This window comes from Symphalangus syndactylus, chromosome 6 (genome assembly GCF_028878055.3).
Source record: "Symphalangus syndactylus isolate Jambi chromosome 6, NHGRI_mSymSyn1-v2.1_pri, whole genome shotgun sequence".
Taxonomy (NCBI): Eukaryota; Metazoa; Chordata; class Mammalia; order Primates; family Hylobatidae; genus Symphalangus; species Symphalangus syndactylus.
In genome coordinates, this window is record NC_072428.2 from 114,192,856 (window position 1) to 114,211,708 (window position 18,853).

An 18,853-nucleotide genomic window follows, 5' to 3' on the forward strand; every position below is an offset into this window, starting at 1 on the left:
AAATCACACACTCACACTGCATACAAAAAGCAAACATATTCATACACATATATTCCTTAGGGACCTGTAGAACATCATTGGAACATGACCAATCAACACTAAGTAAACAATGCGAGGCAATTAATGATTAACTTACAAAACGAGTGGTATCATTCAGAGATGGAAGATATTAATATCCACTAGGTACATTTTATGGTGTGTGTATAATTTATCTATTGCTGTGTAACAAATGCCCCAAAACTTAGAAGCTTAAAAGAATAACATTTATTATCTTACAGTTACAGTGGGTCAGGAAACTGAGCATAGCTTAGTAGGGTCTTCCAGTTCAGGGACTCTTGGAAGTCTTCAAGGTGCGGACAAGGGCTGCAGTCATCTCAAGTTCTACTGTACAGTACGTGCTCGTAAGTTCTTTGTTTTTGATAGGATTCTTTCAATTCTGAGATTGCAGGATCATTCAAGTTCATTGCAGGACCTTGGATGGGGTACCTCCATTCTTCTCTGACTGTTGCTTGTCTCAGTTGCTTGCCAGTTGGGCCCCTCCATGAGGCAGCTCAGAGAATGGCAGCTGGCTTCATCACAGTGAGAGATAGCACAAAGGAGTATGAACAAGATGGAAGTCACCATTTCACAAATATAAAAAAACTATACACTTATAATCAATATTATTTAAGCTCTTAAACATGAGAAATGTTTTACCAGTTATACTGATTCAGGTGATTTTTGTGTTTAAAAACTTTTTAGACTTTTTTGTATTTTTAGACTTTTTTTCTCTCTAGAAATTTAATGACTGTTTGTCTTTAAAATATTGTACACTTCACGTATCTAAGTTCTATGGAATATTTCATAAATTCAAGTGTGTTTTGCGGAGGAGAAACAGGAAGTTGATGGGAGATGTGATGATGCCATTAGGCAAAGCTTAATGTCTTTTTATGTTAAAGGTAATCACATTTCCCTCTTTGAGGTGTGTGCACTGCCTCTATTCCTGCCATAATACTGAGTCCCACAACCACACACTGATGAAGAGTCAGAACCATTGTCAGAGGTACTTACTTGTCACTTCAGAACAAATTATCCTAAAAAAGAACGAGACCAGAAAGCAGGTTGCTGTGAATTGGATGTTGACATGACAATGAGATAATGTGAAGTGAGCAGCTGTGGGTAATAGGATAACTGATAACTAAGTGATCTACATGAATGTCATGCAAACAAGGCACACTTTGAAAAGTGAGTTTTCTCTTGCATAACTCTTACTGAATTCCACACACAGGATTTCTAAATGCAAGACAATGGAATTCTTTCAGAAGCACTTCAGTAATCATGTCTCATTTTCTCAAAAAGAAACAGAGAGCAGCAAATAAAAAAGCTGCATTTTCCTAAAAGAAAAGAAAGTACTGGATTAATTAAGGGTTTGATGCTTTTCTTCTAATTCTTTTCCTGAAACATCTGGAATCACAGAGCTGAAGGTAGTGTTAGGCCTTAAAATATTTTTGCCTTTCCAGAGGAGTCTTTTTAAGAACAGAAAAGCCTGGGGACTGGGGTGAAATCTATTGCACAGGAATCCTTGGGCTGCCTCACCTCTCCAAGAGCTCTTTGCATGTTGCTTGGGACCAGCCTATAAATTTTATCAACATTCTCTCTCTCCTACTTTTGTCTGAATTTACATCATATTTTCCCCAATTTGGATCCTTACAATTCCATCATTCACCATACTAGTGCATCCTACTGGCCACTACTGATTCTTCATACAACTGCTACTTTAATATATGTGGCTCAGTGCTGCCCCTAGTGGGAGATCTTGCCATTGCTTCCTTCCCACCTCCACCCTGTGTCCTCCCACTCCACCACTCACATCCTGTTCCTCGTTGGCTCCCCATTGGCTTTCTGCTGGACCCTCAAGAGACCACTGGAGCTCCTATCTGTACGGCACTGAAAATTGCCCAGCCTTGAAAAATATTGCCCTGCCAGTCTGCTCTTCCAAGGACTTAATGAGTCCCTTAAAAGTATTCACTGTTTTTCCTCTCCTTTGGGAAACTGACTTCAAACAGTCATACAAATTTTGATAGTGATATATCTTCCCAGCCCCCTGAGATTTCCTTGCTTCAAAAGGCAAGGCCTTTGAATGTTATATCCCTCCCTCTGTGTACAAGATTTAAGACATTGCTTAGGGGAAGGCCCGTGTGGAGTATTTCAACCCTGATTATCATCACATTCTAAGACATGGTGCTGTCAGTTGCTGTAATAAGGGACATACCATTACCCCCATAAATCTTTGGATTTCTCATGTCTTGCACTATAATTACATTCTCTAGGAAAAGAGCCCAGATTTGTTATTTCTGTAATCGTGTTTCTGAGGTCCTCAGAGTCCTACAATGTCCACTCATTGTACAGTTAATTCCTGGAGGACAAAGTCACTCAGATACTTGCTTGATATGGGTTGTCTGTGTCCCCATCCAAATCTCATTTTGAATTCCCACGTGTTATGGGAGGAACCCAGTGGGAGGTAATTGAATCATGGGGAAGGTCTTTCCCCTGCTGTTCTCTTGATAGTGAATAAGTCTCACGAGATCTGATGGTGTTTAAAAAAAAGGAGAGTTTCCCTGTACAACTCTTTTCTCTTGTCTTTCACCATGTGAGACATGCCTTTCACCTTCTGCCATGATTGTGAGGCCTCCCCAGCCATGTGGAATCGTAAGTCCAATAAACCTCTTTCATTTGTAAATTGCCCAGTCTCGGGTATGTCTTTATCAGCAGAGTGAAAATGGACTAATACAATGTTCTGAGGCTTTCTGACTCTCTTTATCTTAAAGAGTAAAACCTACAGGGTTAAACACTATATTAGGTGGCTTAGAAAGTTAGAAAGCAATGGGAAATAAAGTACTAAAGTAAAAAGGATTTTGAAGAGACATCTCAACATGAACTATAGTCAATAGGAAAATGGCATGGATAAGGTGAAGCTTGAGATGTGCTTCAAAAGAAGAGCAGTTGACTAAGAATAGGAACAGGCAGGAGAGATGAATAACCATATATATCTATGTGATTTGAGCACTCAGTATAGGCTAAAGACACCAACTCTTGTTCATTGTAATAAAAAGATAGTATTTTTGGGTGTTCTTAGAAAATTAATGGCTTTACAATTATGCAGTCTGTTTTTGGAATGTCAAGTTGAATGCTTCACAGTAAGAGAAGAGAAACAAGTTAGTTCATAACTCAAGAGAGTGGTGAAATAGGAAATTTCATCCTTTGTATAATGCATATTATTGTGGTTTTTGAAAGGCCTATCCAAAATATTGAAATAAATCTCTCTATATCTATATGTAACTTTCTACTCAGGAGGAGACTACACCAGGATATGAATGCAATTAATTCATTACAAAGAACAAAAAAAGTTTTAAAGGAAGACGTTTGATGTTTTTACTCATTCCTTTCATTTGTAAGTACATGTAATTTATGACACTGTCAGGGATCTCCGGAGAAACACAAACAATAGAATGTGTAGATAGATAGATAGATATGGATATAGATAGATATATATAGAGAGATGTAGATATAAATAGATTTATTTTAAGGAATTGGCTCATGTAATTATGCAAATCAGCAAGTCCAATTCTTCAGAACGGGGAGGCAGTCTGAGGGCTGTCAGGCTGGAGACTCAAGAAAAGATGATATTGCAATTCAAATCCAAAGGGCCTGTGCTGCAGCATCCACTCTTGTTGAGGGTAGGACAGTTCTTTTTTTTTTTTTTTTTAATCTGGACATTCAATTGATTGAATGAAGCCCACCCACATTATGAAGAGTAATCTGCTTTACTCAAAGTCCACTAGTTTAAATGTCAGTCTCATCCAAAATGTCCTCACAAAAACATACAAAATAATGTTTGGCAACATAGTCTGGATACCATGCTTAGCCTAGCTGACACATAAAATTAACTATTAGAGACACTTCGTTTCTTTTACATATATATATATATATATATATATATATATATGTATATATATATATATATATATATCCTGCAATCCTAATGATAGTGGATAAGTCATTCACTCATTTTCCAGTCCACAGTCTTGTGTATAATGAGAAGACAAGATTTTTAGGTTTCATCCTATTCTAACCTTACCATGTCCTTTTCCCTAATACAGTGTCTTTCTCATTTTTCTACCCCTCTTCCCCACAAAGATAATTTTTTTTTTTTTTTTGAGACGGAGTCTGTCTGTGTCACTCAGACTGAAGTGCAGTGATGTGATCTTGGCTCACTGCAACCTCTGCCTCCTGGGTTCAAACAATTCTCCTCTTGAGTAGCTGGGATTACAGGCACATGCCACCATGCCCAGCTAATTTTTTGTACTTTTAGTAGAGATGGGGTTTAACCATATTGGCCAGGCTGATTTTGAACACCTAACCCCAAGTGATCCACCCACCTTGGCCTCCCAGATTGCTGGGATTGCAGGTGTGAGCCACCATGCCTGGCCTCCCACAAATATAATTTTATAGATATATAACTATTCCAGCAGAAGCAGGTGATAATTAATGGGTCTAATCGTAAGAGTCAATGACACCACTGATTGCTTGTTTTTATCTATGTGAAGATAATATTCTCATCCGTTGTTGGAAGAATGTTTGAGCTGAGTTGCCTTTTAATACATACCGATAGGCTTGAGCTCTCTTATCCTCATTTTATCAACTGGTTTACCTTGAAGCGAGAAGTACACATAATGAGAACACTTGCTATTATTTTAGTATAAACTGTGCCTTTAGAACAGAGATAACTGGCATCTGGGAAATTTAAAGACCTTATTCACATTAGAGCTGTGTTCTCTAATCAACTGAGTGTGCTAGGCTAATGATCTAAGGTTTGTCTGCATAGCTATCTCACTAGGATTCATGGAAAAAATAGCTTACTAGTTAAAATACCAATCTCAAAAGGCAAAATGATGTTAAACAGATCCTATCAAAATTTGTAACTTCAGACATGAACACTACATGCAAAGTTGCTAAGAGCACTTGGCTTTTCTGAATTAAGGAACAGAAAAGTAGGGCATTAGGAAGTATAAGTATAAACTTATTTGAATTTCACAATTATTCATACATAGTCCTATGTTTCTTATGTTCGCAAATAAGTTTCTGCAGTCACTAATCAGAAATGGTAATGATCAGTATGTTTTAAAAAAAACAAAGTGAACTTTTCTTCCTAGAGTGCAAGGGCACCACTGAAGGTTGAGCCAGTGCCACACAGATGCTTGGGTCTGGGGATTTCCCTAAGACTCTGCCCTGTGCATACATCCTTGGACTCACTGTCTTCATAAAGAGCTTAATTGTCTTAGGGGGAAAACATGTGAAGCAGCTGGAAAGATTTCTTAAAAAGAATAATCGGCTGGGTTCAGTGGCTCACACCTGTAATCCCAGCACTTTGGGAGGCTAAGGCGGGTGGATCATGAGGTCAGGAGATCGAGACCATCCTGGCTAAAACGGTGAAACCCCATCTCTACTAAAAATACAAAAAAAAAAAAAAAATAGCTGGGTGTGGTGGTACATGCCTGTAGTCTCAGCTACTTTGGAGGCTGAGGCAGGAGAATCGCTTGAACCCGGGAGGTGGAGGTTGCAATGAACTGAGACTGTGCCATTGCAATGAACTGAGACTGTGCCATTGCACTCCAGCCTGGGTGACAGAGCGACACTCCATCTAAAGAAAAAAAATCAACAAAAGTAGATAAGATAGATATTATACATAAGATTGATATAATTACACATAATTACACTCACATTTCTTTAAGAAAATTATTTATAATATGGGCATTGTCTAGTATGAAATAATTTTAAAATAAATAGATACATTTTAATTTTGTAAGTAAGGAATCTAAACTTCAGTCATTGCATTGTAGGATTAATTTAGCTAACTTTACCAAAAGATCTATGTGATGTTTGTGTAAGATTTGTGGAGACAGTCTTCCTTAAAAATTATTATGTTGAGATCATTTATCACAGAATATTAGAACATTCCAAAAGTGTAACTAAAATTGACTTACCAAAACTCAGAAAGTTTAACTAAAATTAATTCTCAAATAATAAATAGGTGTGTTATGAACATTGCATGTGTTTTATGTCCTTAGAGAATAAATCTTCACATGCAACAATGGTCTTTGAAATGTACTCATTTCTTGTAAAAGAAAAATTGTACACTGCAAATATAATGAATAGCAACACCAAATATACTTGAAGCAAGACTTACGGTGCTTGAGCCATCAAAATTCCCCTGTTTAACCTAACATTGTTGCTTTTGAAATCTGAAATTTTTTAAATATGTCATATTGATAATGGATCCAGAATCCTAAAGTCATTTTACAGTCTACAGAAAAAGTAAATATTCTGTTAACTGCTATGTAACAGTCAGTTAACTGTTAAACTGCTATGTGTCAGTTGTGTAACTGGTCCAGTTAAATAAATATCCAAATATGTGTGTGTCTAAATTTTGATTTCTTTTATTGTAAAGTTATGCCTATAAGATCACCCCCAATTATCTTTAAATTCAATTCAGTAAGTATTTTTCAGTTTTTTTTCCTCCACTAACAAGTGGACAAAAAAAATGCATGAATTGAGTATAACACTTCTGACCATTTTCTCTGTGATACGTCTGTTGCTTTTCAGTTTAGCTTTCACATAGGCCTCTGGCGATATCCTTATTTCTGTGATTGTATTTGTACCTTTCTCTTTTCTGGCTTCATTTTGCAAGGGAAAGCAATAGGTTCTTTCTCCCCTAGGTTAGGTGCATTCTCTCTCGGGACTCTCATCTTCTATATGGATTCAGTTGTATAGAAATGACTCTTCTCTCTAGCTCAGTCATCCTGATAAGCCACACTCTCTTAAGTGCCATATACTCTGCTTGCCATATGATTTTGTGCTTATGGCACAAATCACTTTGCACTGTTATTAACAAGCAAAGGTTTATTGATGATAGGTGATGAGATGTCCAATAAAAAATGTTTAAACTCACAAGAAATAATCAGATAGTATTTCTTACATTCCGAAGATCTGCCATGGGATCCTTTATCTATGGAATTTCCATGACAATTATTAATTTCTATCATTTAGTCATAAATATGTTACCTGATTCCTTCATTATGAAATTACTTATTATCAACTTTATAGGTAGAATTATAAATAAGATTCTGGGAAACTTTAAAAATTTAAGATAAATAATAATTTAATTTGCCAATTTAGAAGTACCCTCCTACATCTCAATATTAACAACCCTATTTTCTTCTATGCAGTGCATAGAATGGATATAGTATACAATTTGAAGTTGCCTTTTAAATGTAGGAAATTAACTTATTTCTTACAGTTATTACAGAGAATTGAGAGAAAGAGTTCATGATGAAGGCTAATGCATCATAGTGAAGACTGATACATCATAGGCTGATTCCTGTGGATGTAACTGCTAAGGTCTGAGTGTGTCCCCCAGAGTTTATATGTTAAACCCTAATTGCCAGTGTAATAGTATTGAAAAGTAGGGCCTTTAGAAGGTTATTAAGTCATGAGGGCAGATCCCTCATGGAATTAGGAGCCCTTATAAAAAGGCCCCTGGGAGTGGGTTCATTCTCCTTTGCACTTCTGCCATGTGAGGTGACAGCATTTATCCTCTTTGGCCTTTCTGCTCCTTCTGCCTTGTGAGGACCTAGCCTTCATCCTCTCCAGAGGAAGTAACAGTCAAGGCACCATCTTGGAAGCACAAAGCAACCCTCGCCAGACATCGGAACTGTCGGCGCCTTGATCTTGTACTTCTTAGCCTCTAGAGCTGTGAGAAATACATTTCTATTGTTTATAAATTACCCAGTCTGTGGTATTGTTATAGTAGCACAAACAAACTAAGACAGTAACAAAAGCTGATTTGACAGGAAGAGAAGGCTCTATTTTCTCTCCCCTGCTTCATCTTGTGACACTCTTGCTCTTACTCTCTGCTCCAGCAACCCCTTCTTACAGTTCCTCAAATGGGTCAAGCTTTTTCTTACCTCAGGGTGTTTGTACATGCTGTTCTCTCTGATTGAAATGCTCTCCCTCCTTACTCTTCTGCTAGGTAATTCTCACTCATACTTCAGAAAGGACTTTAGTCAGCCTCCCAATCTAAGTAAAGTCTCCTTATTATTATTCACTTTCATTGCATCTGTTTTTTCCACTTTAGTTTTCTTCAGACTTGGTTATCATTTATTTTCTTATATGTTTATCTTACTCTAAACTGCAAATTCCATGAAGCCAGGGAAAATGTTTCATCGTTATGACTGCAGTACCTAACACATTTTAAGTACTCAGTAAGCATTTATTGAATGAATGAAAAATTTAATAATTATGGGAATTTCAGCTCTCTGAGTAGTTCCTGTAAGATGCTTAAAGAGGAACATAGGATAAAATCTTGACCTACTTTTCTGACAACCTCATTTCTTAAAGAGTAGGTGAAGTAATATGAGTATTTGCCTTCCTTGATATAGATATGATAAATAAGTAGTCTTTAGTAATAAAAACCTTAGAGGAATATAGAAATAGAAAGGGAAGACATTAGTAAACATTGCTATAAAGGTGTATTCACAGACTCATCTGTAAAATGGGAAAAAGACCTGTCCTGCATATATCATACAGTTTTTGTGGAGGTCAAATAAGCTAAGGTAGATAAGTAAACTTTGGAAACTGAAAAGCCTTATATCACTATAACATGATAGTAGCAGTTAAAGCCAGATTTAAAGAAAGAACATTTCAAATATTTAAATAAATAATAGATATCAAATGAAGAAAAAGGCTTTTAAAAATAGAAATCAGAGTTTATATTGAGTCATTTTATTTTAACTTGAAAATAATGTATTAATTATAAAAAGTTATACAATTATATAAATTTGAAATTGTCTTAATTTTATTGGTCATAATCATTTTTAACATTTTATAGATATTTTGACATTTAATTTTTGTTTTTATTAAGAAAATTGGTGCTCTGTAATTTTATTTTTACTTAATGGTATCATTCTTAATGGATACATAGTATTTCCTATGTTAAGCTATTCATTCATTCTTGCATCTGTTCACTGATCCAGTAATTGTCCATTGAGCACCTACTCTATGTAAAGTACTATGCTTGGTCCTGGAAAGATGACAGTCAATATAGAAAATAACAAAAAAATTACTCCCTTAAACATTTAGTTCTAGTGCTGACAAATGCTAGAAAGAAAGGTACATGCTGCAAGTGCATTTAATCTGATGACCTAGTTGGAGACTGTGAAGTTAGGGAAGACATATTTTGGGAAGAGGTTTGAAAGAGGAGGAGAGGTTAACTAAGCAAATAATCAGAAGACTGGCATATACAAAGGCCTAAATGAAGAAAGGTACAGGTAAATGGAGTGATTTTCAGAATGGAAACATCTGAAAATTGAACCAAAATTTAAAAAAAAAATGAAATTCTGAGCAACATCTTGAAAGTAATTCCAGTTAGGAAAAACTAGAGAGTAGCATTAAATAAATGAAAAAAAACAAGAAGATCTTTTAAACCCAAATTTTAGAAAAATACCTAAAAATTATGAAAGAAGAGACATATAATTAAATCTTATTCGAAGATCAATTCAAATGGCCTACAATTTGGGGCACCTTCTGTCATCTCCTATGCGTAATTCAATTGGGATATCAAATTGAGCTGAGACAGTATAGTTATTTTCTACCTTTTGGAAATAGGTCATACTAGGTATTGCGTAGACTCTCCAAATTATTGCATGAATCCCAAAACATGGACTACACACTGTCTTCATAGATGTGTTTCTCTGAATTATTTTTCACATGTATGTAGATGAGTTGTTAGGTATAATAAAATACAAATAAATTTAAAGGCATTACTTCTCCCTAAGAACTAAGCCATCCACTTCTCCTCCTAGCTGTGTCATGAAGCTTACGCCACCTGACTTGTACTATCAAGATATTAGTTCCAGGCTCATTGGTACTCTCTTCAATTTTATTTGTCATAATCCTTAATGAAATTTAATATTCACATAGAGAATCCTTATAACGTCTTGATCTCTTGGTTACTTGACATACTTTCCCCTTCCTTCATCCTAACACTGCCATTTGTTACTTATCTTCACTGATCCTTCTCTTCACTCAATTTCAAATTCTCACATTCTTCTATAATAGGGAGATATTCATGGACAGATCATTCTCTTTGGGAATATTTTTAAGAATTAAGGAATATATTATGTTTAAATTTGCAAAGTGATTTAGGACTAACAAAACATCTTCTGCATTATGCCTTGGATCTTTCATTGGACAGCTCTTGTCCAGTTCCTCTTGCAACTCTGATAATAAAATTCAAGTTTGATATGGTTTGGCTCTGTGTCTCCACCCACATCTCATCTCTAATTGTAATCCCCATGTGTCAGAGGAGGGGCCTGTTGGGAGGTGACTGGATCATGGAGGTGGTTTCCCCCATGCTGTTCTCGTGATAGTGAGAGAGTTCTCATGAGATCTGATGGTTTAAAAGTGGCACTTTCCCCTGCACACTCTCTCTTCTGCCACCGTGTGAGACGTGCCTTGCTCCCTTTCACCTTCACCATGATTGTAATTTTCTTGAGGCCTCTCCAGCCATGTGGAACTGTGAGTCTGTTAAACCTTTTTTGTTTGTAAATTACACAGTCTCAGGTAGTATCTTTATAGAGTGTGAAAATAGACAAATGCAAAGTTTTAGCTCATATTCTTGAATTAGAATAGTATCAGATGTCCTATAAAATTACTTGAATATTGTTTATGTACTTCCTTGATATTCTATGTGAGTCATAAAACCAACTTTTCAGAAAAAAAAATCATCCAAAAACTAGACTTCTGCCTATTTAAGCAATGAGGTAAGCCAAAGAAAGTAGAGGAAGGAGGAAGATCTCAAAAGGTAAGAAAACTTGTAATTGGAATAGAAAACACATATGTTGCTAGAATTGGGGAAGAATGATGTTGTGATAAACAGTTAATGTTTTGCTACTAAGCTTGTTACACTGTTTTGTAAACCTTAAGATATTGCAATATTGCTTCACGTTCTGCACTCTAAATGGCTTAGAGCCAGCAAATGGCTTCTGTTCTGCACTCTAAATGGCTTAGAGCCAGAAAAACTTATTTAATTCACAGATTTAAGCATTTAACAGGTCTTCTATAAATTGTGATTAGATGGCTATTTTTTTTCATGATTCAACTATTTCAATAATAAATGTCAGCACAGGACACTACATAAATTAATACCTACATAAGGAAAAAAGTTTGATTTCTCATGGCAGAGAGCTGTCCTGAAACTCAATAAAATACTGAAGAGTATTTGTGTTTTCTAAAGCATAGACGGGTGTTTTTTCATTGCCATTCTCCTATCAATTCATTCATTCATTAAACACATGTTTATTGAAATCCTACTTTATGCTAGGTGCTGGACTAAGTTCTTGGGGTATAAAGATGAACAGAGACATTCTTCTACTTCTTCTTCTTCTTCTTCTTCTTTTTTTTTTTTTTTTTTTTTGAGATGGAATCTCGCTCTGTCCCCCAGGCTGGAGTGATGTGGTGCGATCTTGGCTCACAGCAAGCTCTGCCTTCTAGATTCAGGCCATTCTCCTGTTAGCCAGGACGTGTTAGCCTCACCGTGTTAGCCAGGATGGTCTCAATCTCCTGACCTCTTGATCCGCCCGCCTCGGCCTCCCAAAGTGCTGGGATTACAGGCGTGAGCCACTGCTCCCGGCTGAAAAGAGACATTCTTAACTTCCAGTCTAGGCTGTGTGGGAGGCAGACAAGTCAAGCAGCAATGGTAGTACAGACGTATTGCCATTATGTTGGAATTGTTATAAGAGAAAAAGCAGGAACAATAGGTAGTCTGGTCTAAAGGAATTCAAGGAGAAGCATCATGGAGAAAAGATACATAACTTGAAACCTGGAGGATGAGTAACAGATAGCAAATGAGCTTAGGAGTGAGGTGAGGAGGGTGAGTAAAGTGGGTATCTTAAAATGGAGCCAGGCTGTGAGAATAAGGAACATTTGAAGAACCAGAGAGGTTAATTTGACTATAGCACAATGTGGAATGGCAATAGGTGAGATAGGGGAAGCAGAAGTATATTGGAGAGCCTTATAAGACATATTAAGAAGCGATCCTGAAAATCAGCATGGGCCTTTTGATTTATACTTAAGGAAAGAAAAACACATATACATACCATGATATCTACCCTCTTAACAAATTTTTAAATGTACAGTACGTTATTGTTAACTATTAGCACAATAGAAATTTGGCAAGATCATTATTAGATGTGTTAAGATGGCTTAATCATTTTTCTTTTGTGTGTGTTTCTCACTCTATTGATAACCGGGCCTGGTTCAGCTAATCTTGCTGACTCCAGATGCCTCTCTCCTCATATGGTGTTGTATACTGCATTTATCATAGGTTTTAAAAAACACTTTGTAGACATGTCTTAGTGAATTCATCTAGGAATTTCATATTTATTATTTAAATATTAATGCTGAAGCAAACACAATAAACTTCAAAGTAAAGTGACTCTAGAGGAAGAGGCCAAGAAACAAAGGTACCAACTAATTTTCCTAATTATATTGGCCCAGGGAGGCTGATTAGTGTAATATGTGAAACTATCTAGGCAGGAAACCATGTTTCTCAAAGGTCTCAGAAATTGCAAATCAAGCATATTTTAGAATTTAGAAAATGTAAAACCTCAGTAAAATCTGTTAACTGATTTTTAAAATGGAAACACAAACTCAGGAGGTTTACTTTGCTGTTCTGCTGAGGAGCTCGAGATTTATCGTCCAAGGAGACTGTTGATTTGGCAGTTTGCCCTCTGGCAGGTCTGATATTGGAATAATGCAGAACACTTGATTCAGGTCATAGAAGAAGCAATACTTTGGGCATAGCACAACACAACCAAGTGAGCACTGGAAACCTGGTGAGTTCCCTGTTTTCCACTTCAAAAATGCTTCTCAGCCAGTTGAGTCACGGGCAGAATGAGTTTTATAGAATGTTCTCTCCCTTCTTCTGAGATAGAGAATGTTCCATTATACTAACTTGCTTCCAACCCCCTGTCTCTATCATAATGGTTTATTCTCTTTTTCTCACTCAGGATTGGAGACTTTTGTGCTTTGGGGTATCTTTAACTCTCTTTACCCCAACATCCAGGAAGAGAACAAAAAGTCATTCCTTCTTCATGATGGCACATTTTCATTCTTCTGGGAATCACTTTACTCCCATAAAATACTCCCCTAAGCAGCTTCCAGACTGAGGGAGAACATAGCCCCTTTCTTTGAATATCTGAGGAGCTGTGGTACAGAAGCAGCAGGTTGACCTGTGTTGCCTCACAGGGCAGCGAGAAGACTGGGCATCTGAGCTGTGCTGCAGACCACTGTGTTCAGCATCCAGCAACCTCACAAAAGAGTGAATCTCTTATTTCTTTGTTCTAAGCAGAGTTCAGATGATCCTGTCAGGGAGGTGGTAGAAGAGATTTCTACATGGGAAACGTAGTTGAATTTGAATCTGATATTCTGCGATTATTTGATTAAATCATTAATGACATATATATTGCAACAATTTATCAACTTTCTCAGCAGAGTATAGGAAATTCAGAGTAGAATTAAGTGTTATATATTAAGGAAAAACACATAAGCATGTTCAATGGTATTTTAAAATAAGTCTTGGCTTACAGCATCTTATTTAGGTACCATCTTTAGAACAATTAAAATTAATCACGTATGCTCATCCATCTGCTTTATAATATCCTGGTAATAATACTCAGCATTTTAATCAATTTTAATTTAGTTAATACCCTCGTTTCCGTTTTGCAGAGGAATGCAGCACAACGGTCTATAAATGAGGACACTTTCTGGTATTTGGCAAACATGTATTTATTGAAACCTCATGAAAATGAGCAGAAGCTTTGAAGTTTAAGGTTGTCTAAAAATTTTGGCAGCATGCTGAACATGATAGGCAATTCTAAATGCCAGGTGAGATGTTAGTCAGGGAATCCAAAGTAGACAAACAAGAGGTTGGTGGACAATAATTGAGTATTCCTTCTGCATTGAGGTTGTATAAAAGAAGAAAAATAAACAGAACATAGTTTCTGTCTACCTTTATATAAAAGAATAACCCTTTCCACCTTTTAAGATTATAAGTTGTTTGTTTGAATTCTATAAATGCAGTGCATGGATCTTTGTTGTGGAGGAACTTCATGTTCTAGTTTACTTATTTGGTTAAAATATTTATTAAATGCCTACCACATATCAGGATATACCAAGTGGATACGGAATGGATTACTTTTTGTATGAATTCCTGCAAAACCTTTCTGGACTCTTTCCTTACCTTCAGCAAATACTCCTTCCAGTCAGCCCTCCACACTACTGCCAGAGTCATTCTTTTAGAACACAGATTGCCTCACTGTCATAGTTAAACTTTATAACGGTTCCCACTGGCAACCAAATGAAACCCAAACACCTGTTCTATCATCTATTTGTATTTCCAGCCTAGTGTTCTAACGCTCCCTTTTGTGTTCTGTTTCACCCATCATAAATGACCTACTACAGATTTAAGAACAATTATACTTCCATGCTTTGATATATACTGTTTCCTAGACCTTGAATGCACTTTTACTCATTTTCTGCTTTTGCCCTAGTCAATGGGATATATACTGAAGACACTTCCCATTGACTTAATTTTTATTTCTTCTAAGAGTATCTCTTTAACGAGTAAGTTTCTCCTTAGTGTCTTGGTTTTAGTAATCTAGTTCCTCTGGTGAATGCAGGATGGTTAGAAGAGATGATCACTGGGTATGAGAAGACGAATGACATGGAAGGAAGTATTGATGAAGAGGACTCAGTTGAGGAGGCTGACAAAATGTCAGTAGAAGCCAAGTAGGCATCTAGCTTTCACTGTCAGTACCAACTCATTCCACCACTCAAGAGGTTAAAGTCACTCCTCCTTAGGTTGAGAACTTACACATATTTCTGCCTCTTCAAGTATTTTTCAGCACCTTTCTCCCATGAATATTTGTCATCTAGTATAATAATTAGCTTCTTATATTTCTGCCTCCCCGACTAGCCTGGTGTTTCTTAAAGGTAACTAGCCTCTACAAGGTTCTCGATGTGATTTGATGAATGAATAGCAGGCCTTGCTTCCACAGAAAGTGGTGAAAGAAAATGATGACTTCCTCAGCATCAGTCATTATGGCAGACACTGGCTAGGAAGGAAAAAAAAAGACGATTAGGATTCCTTTTGTGGTGAGTGGTGAGTGACAATTTTTATTATTTTTACTCCCTTTCCAGCTTTAAGGTATAATTGACAAACAAAAATTCTATATATTTATTGTGTACAATGTGATGTTGTATACATTGTATACAGTGTATACAATAATATATGTATACATTATAAATTGATTACCATAATCCAGGTAATTAACTTATCTGTCACCTCACTCAGAATATTTTTGTGTGTGCTGAGTACATTTAAGAACTACTCTTTTAGCAATTGTCAAGTATACAATACATTATTATTAGCTGTAGTCACCATGCTGTAGAATAGATCTCCAGGATTTATTCACCCCGTCTAATTAAAACTTTGTATCTTTTGAGTAACATCTTCCCATTTCCCCCCCTTTCCCACGCATCCCCATCCCCCGGCAACCGTCATTATACCCACTTCTCTTGTGAATTTGAATCTTTATATTCCACATATAAGTGAGTCCATGTAGTATTTATCCTTCTGTGCCTAGTTTATTTCACTTAACATAATGTCCTCCAGGATCTTCTATGTTGTCACAGATGACAGAATTTCCTTCTTTTTTTAAGGCTGAATAGTATTCCATTGTGTTCTTCATTCATTAATTAATTGATGGACATGGATTATTCCACATCTTGGTATTGTGAATAATGCTGCAATAAACATGGGAGTCCAGATAGTCTTTGACATCTTGATTTCATTTCCTTTAGATATGTACCTAGAAATGGAATTACTGGATCATATGGTAGTCCTCTTTTTAATTTTGGGGGGAACTTCCATACTGTTTTCATAATAGCTGTGCTCATGTATACTCTCACTACAAGTGTGCAAGAGTTTTCTCCACATCCTTGCTAACACTTGTCTTTCATCTTATTGGCAGTAGCCATTCAGCAGGTGTGAGGTGATATTTTGTTTTTGGTCTTTTTTTTGAGACAGAGTCTTGTTCTGTCACCCAGGCTGGAAGGCAGTGGCACAATTTTGGCTCACTGCAACCTCGAGCTTCCGGGTTCCAGCAACTCTCATGCCTCAGCCTCCCGAGTAGCTGGGATTACAGGCCTGCACCACCACGCCTGGCTAATTTTTGCAAGTTTAGTAGAGATACGTTTTTGCTACATCGCCCAGGCTGGTCTTGAACTCCTGGCCTCAAGTGATCTGCCCACATTGGCTTCCCAAAGTGCTGGGATTACAAGCATAATCCACCGCTTCCAGCCTGTGAGGTGAAATTTGATTGTAGTTTCTTTTTTGTTTCTTTTTAGGCTGAGTCTCATTTTGTTGCCCAGGCTGGAGTGCAGTGGTGCAACCTTGGCTCACTGCAACCTCTGCCTCCCATGTTCAAGGGATTCTCATGCCTCAGCTTCCTGAGTAACTGGGACTACAGACACGTGCCACCATTCCTGGCTAATTTTTTTGTAATTTTAATAGAGACGGGGTTTGACCATGTTGGCCAGGTGAACTCCTGACCTCGGGTGATGTGCCTGCCTTGGCCTCCCAAAGTGCTGTGGTTACAAACCTGAGCCACTGCACCCAGCCTGATTGTAGTTTTGATTTTCATTTCCATCATAATTAATGATGGTAAGCATTTTTTCATATATTAATATTTGTTGGCTATTTGTATGTCTTCTTTTGAGAAATGTCTATTCAGGTCCTTTGGCCATTTTCTAATTGAGTTATTTTCTTGCTATTGAGTTGTTTGAGTTATTTCTCTATTTTGAATATTAACTTCATAGCACATATGTGATTTGTAAACCTTTTTCTCCATTCTATAGGTTGCCTCTTCATTCTGTTCATTCTTTCCTTTGCAATGCAAATGCTTTTAATTTGATGCAGTCCTATTTGTCTATTTTTGGTTATGTTGCCTGTGCTTTTGGGGTTGTATTAAGAAAAATCATTACTCAGACCAATGCCAAGAAACTTTTCCTTATGTTTATTTCCAGGAGTTTTAGGTCCTACACTTAAGTCTTTAATCCATTTGAATTTATTTTTGTATATACTAATGACATGAGATAAGGGTCCAACTTTATCCTTCTGCATTGTGGATAGCCAGTTTTCCCAGCACGATTTGTTGAGGAGACTGCCTTTTTCCCACATTGTGCATTATTGGCACCTTTATGGAACATCAATTGACCATAAATGTGTAGATTTATTTCTGGGCTATCTGTTCTATTAGTCTACATGTCTGTTTTCATGGGCAGACAATTTTTGAAGGAGAGGATCACAGAGAAGTATTACTTATAATTAGAATATAATATGATGATTGCAATTACGAGGTTCTTTACAATGCTGAACATATGATTAGCTTTGCCTTAAAGGATAATTAGGTGGGTAAGATGAGATAAAAGCAATATGTTATATAAAATCATGTTTTAAAGCATGGAGATGTAAATGTATATGTGTCTTCAGAGGCATGATTCATAATTCACCATAACTACAATGAGACTAGCATGTGAGGCATGATATTTATTTAATGATATTTCTGACCCGGGATCATGATTCTAGGTACAAATATCTCCAAATGCCCTAGACTTTCCAAACCTAGTGCAATACTGTAAGACTGTAAGATCCATGAGAGCAGAGAATGTGTCATTGACTTGCGTATCCTAATGTCTCACAACATGCTTAGTCTTCGTAGTTCTAGAGTTATATTTCTGGTTCTCTCTTACCTGGTCTGTGAGAGCCTTTCTGTGATTAGCAACGACACTTTAAAGGCACTGTTCTATTATCAGCTGTGTCCTATGTGTATGAGAGCGCTCTTAACGTGTACTTACAATCTGGGGATTTTGAGAAAAAGTGGGATTTTTTTTTTTGTCTTTTTCCTTCATCTGGCATTTATTACTTCAGATATTCTGATTAGGATAGGTCAGGGACTGTTCTCAAATATTAAGAATCTTTATCTTCAAGGAAATTGAATGTTGGTTAGTACTACAGGTTCAAAGCTAGGGAAAGGATCTTCCTTGTAAAATAGATACATTTCAAATAACAGGCTCTTTTTCCTGTGGGCAGAGAAAACCACCTTGTTTAAGTAAAGCAACTTGATCTCTTCAAGAAACTAAAAGATGTTTCTTTTTAAAATTATCTTTGATTTAGCAATGTAATACTTTAAAAGTGCTTCTGAATATGGATTACAATCAAGTCAGTTGGAGTATCTATATTCAGTTGTAACGCTGGTTTAAACATAGAGTCACAAATGTACTTTGTAGAATTCTGGCATGATGCACACTAGCATTATCATTTATATTTTCTCTAGGATATTCACATTAGTTAAGGGGAAATATTTCTATAAAAAATGTAATAGAGCAGACAGCAGACATACAAACAAGTTATATAAAAACAATAAAAATGAATAAAAACTTATAGTACTTGGGGAAAACTATCGTTTTGAGACCAAACATCCCATTCTCCTCTATTCTTTTATTGGCCTTGTTACCAGCATGTGTACTTAGGTCCTCAAGACTGAGGTAACCTTTGTTTTTCTCATAAAATATAAGAGACAATTTATATTTCAAGTTGACATTATTTCCCTGTAGAAAACCACATTTTTACTCAATCTCTAAATTTTGAATCTGGATTGCTATAATCGCCATATTTAGTATTTTAGAATCAAGA

The 18,853-nt window shown here is 36.5% G+C and overlaps 1 long non-coding RNA gene across 1 annotated transcript; it reads right to left on the reverse strand.

Moving 5' to 3' along the window:
- Positions 1-241: 241 nt before the first annotated feature.
- Positions 242-14,394, reverse strand: LOC134736959 (uncharacterized). The gene is made up of 3 exons (XR_010121462.1): positions 14,339-14,394; positions 12,761-13,460; positions 242-569 (listed from the first exon to the last, which is right to left on the reverse strand). It is a non-coding gene; the product is annotated as an uncharacterized lncRNA (long non-coding RNA).
- Between the last annotated feature and the right edge of the window lie 4,459 nt (positions 14,395-18,853).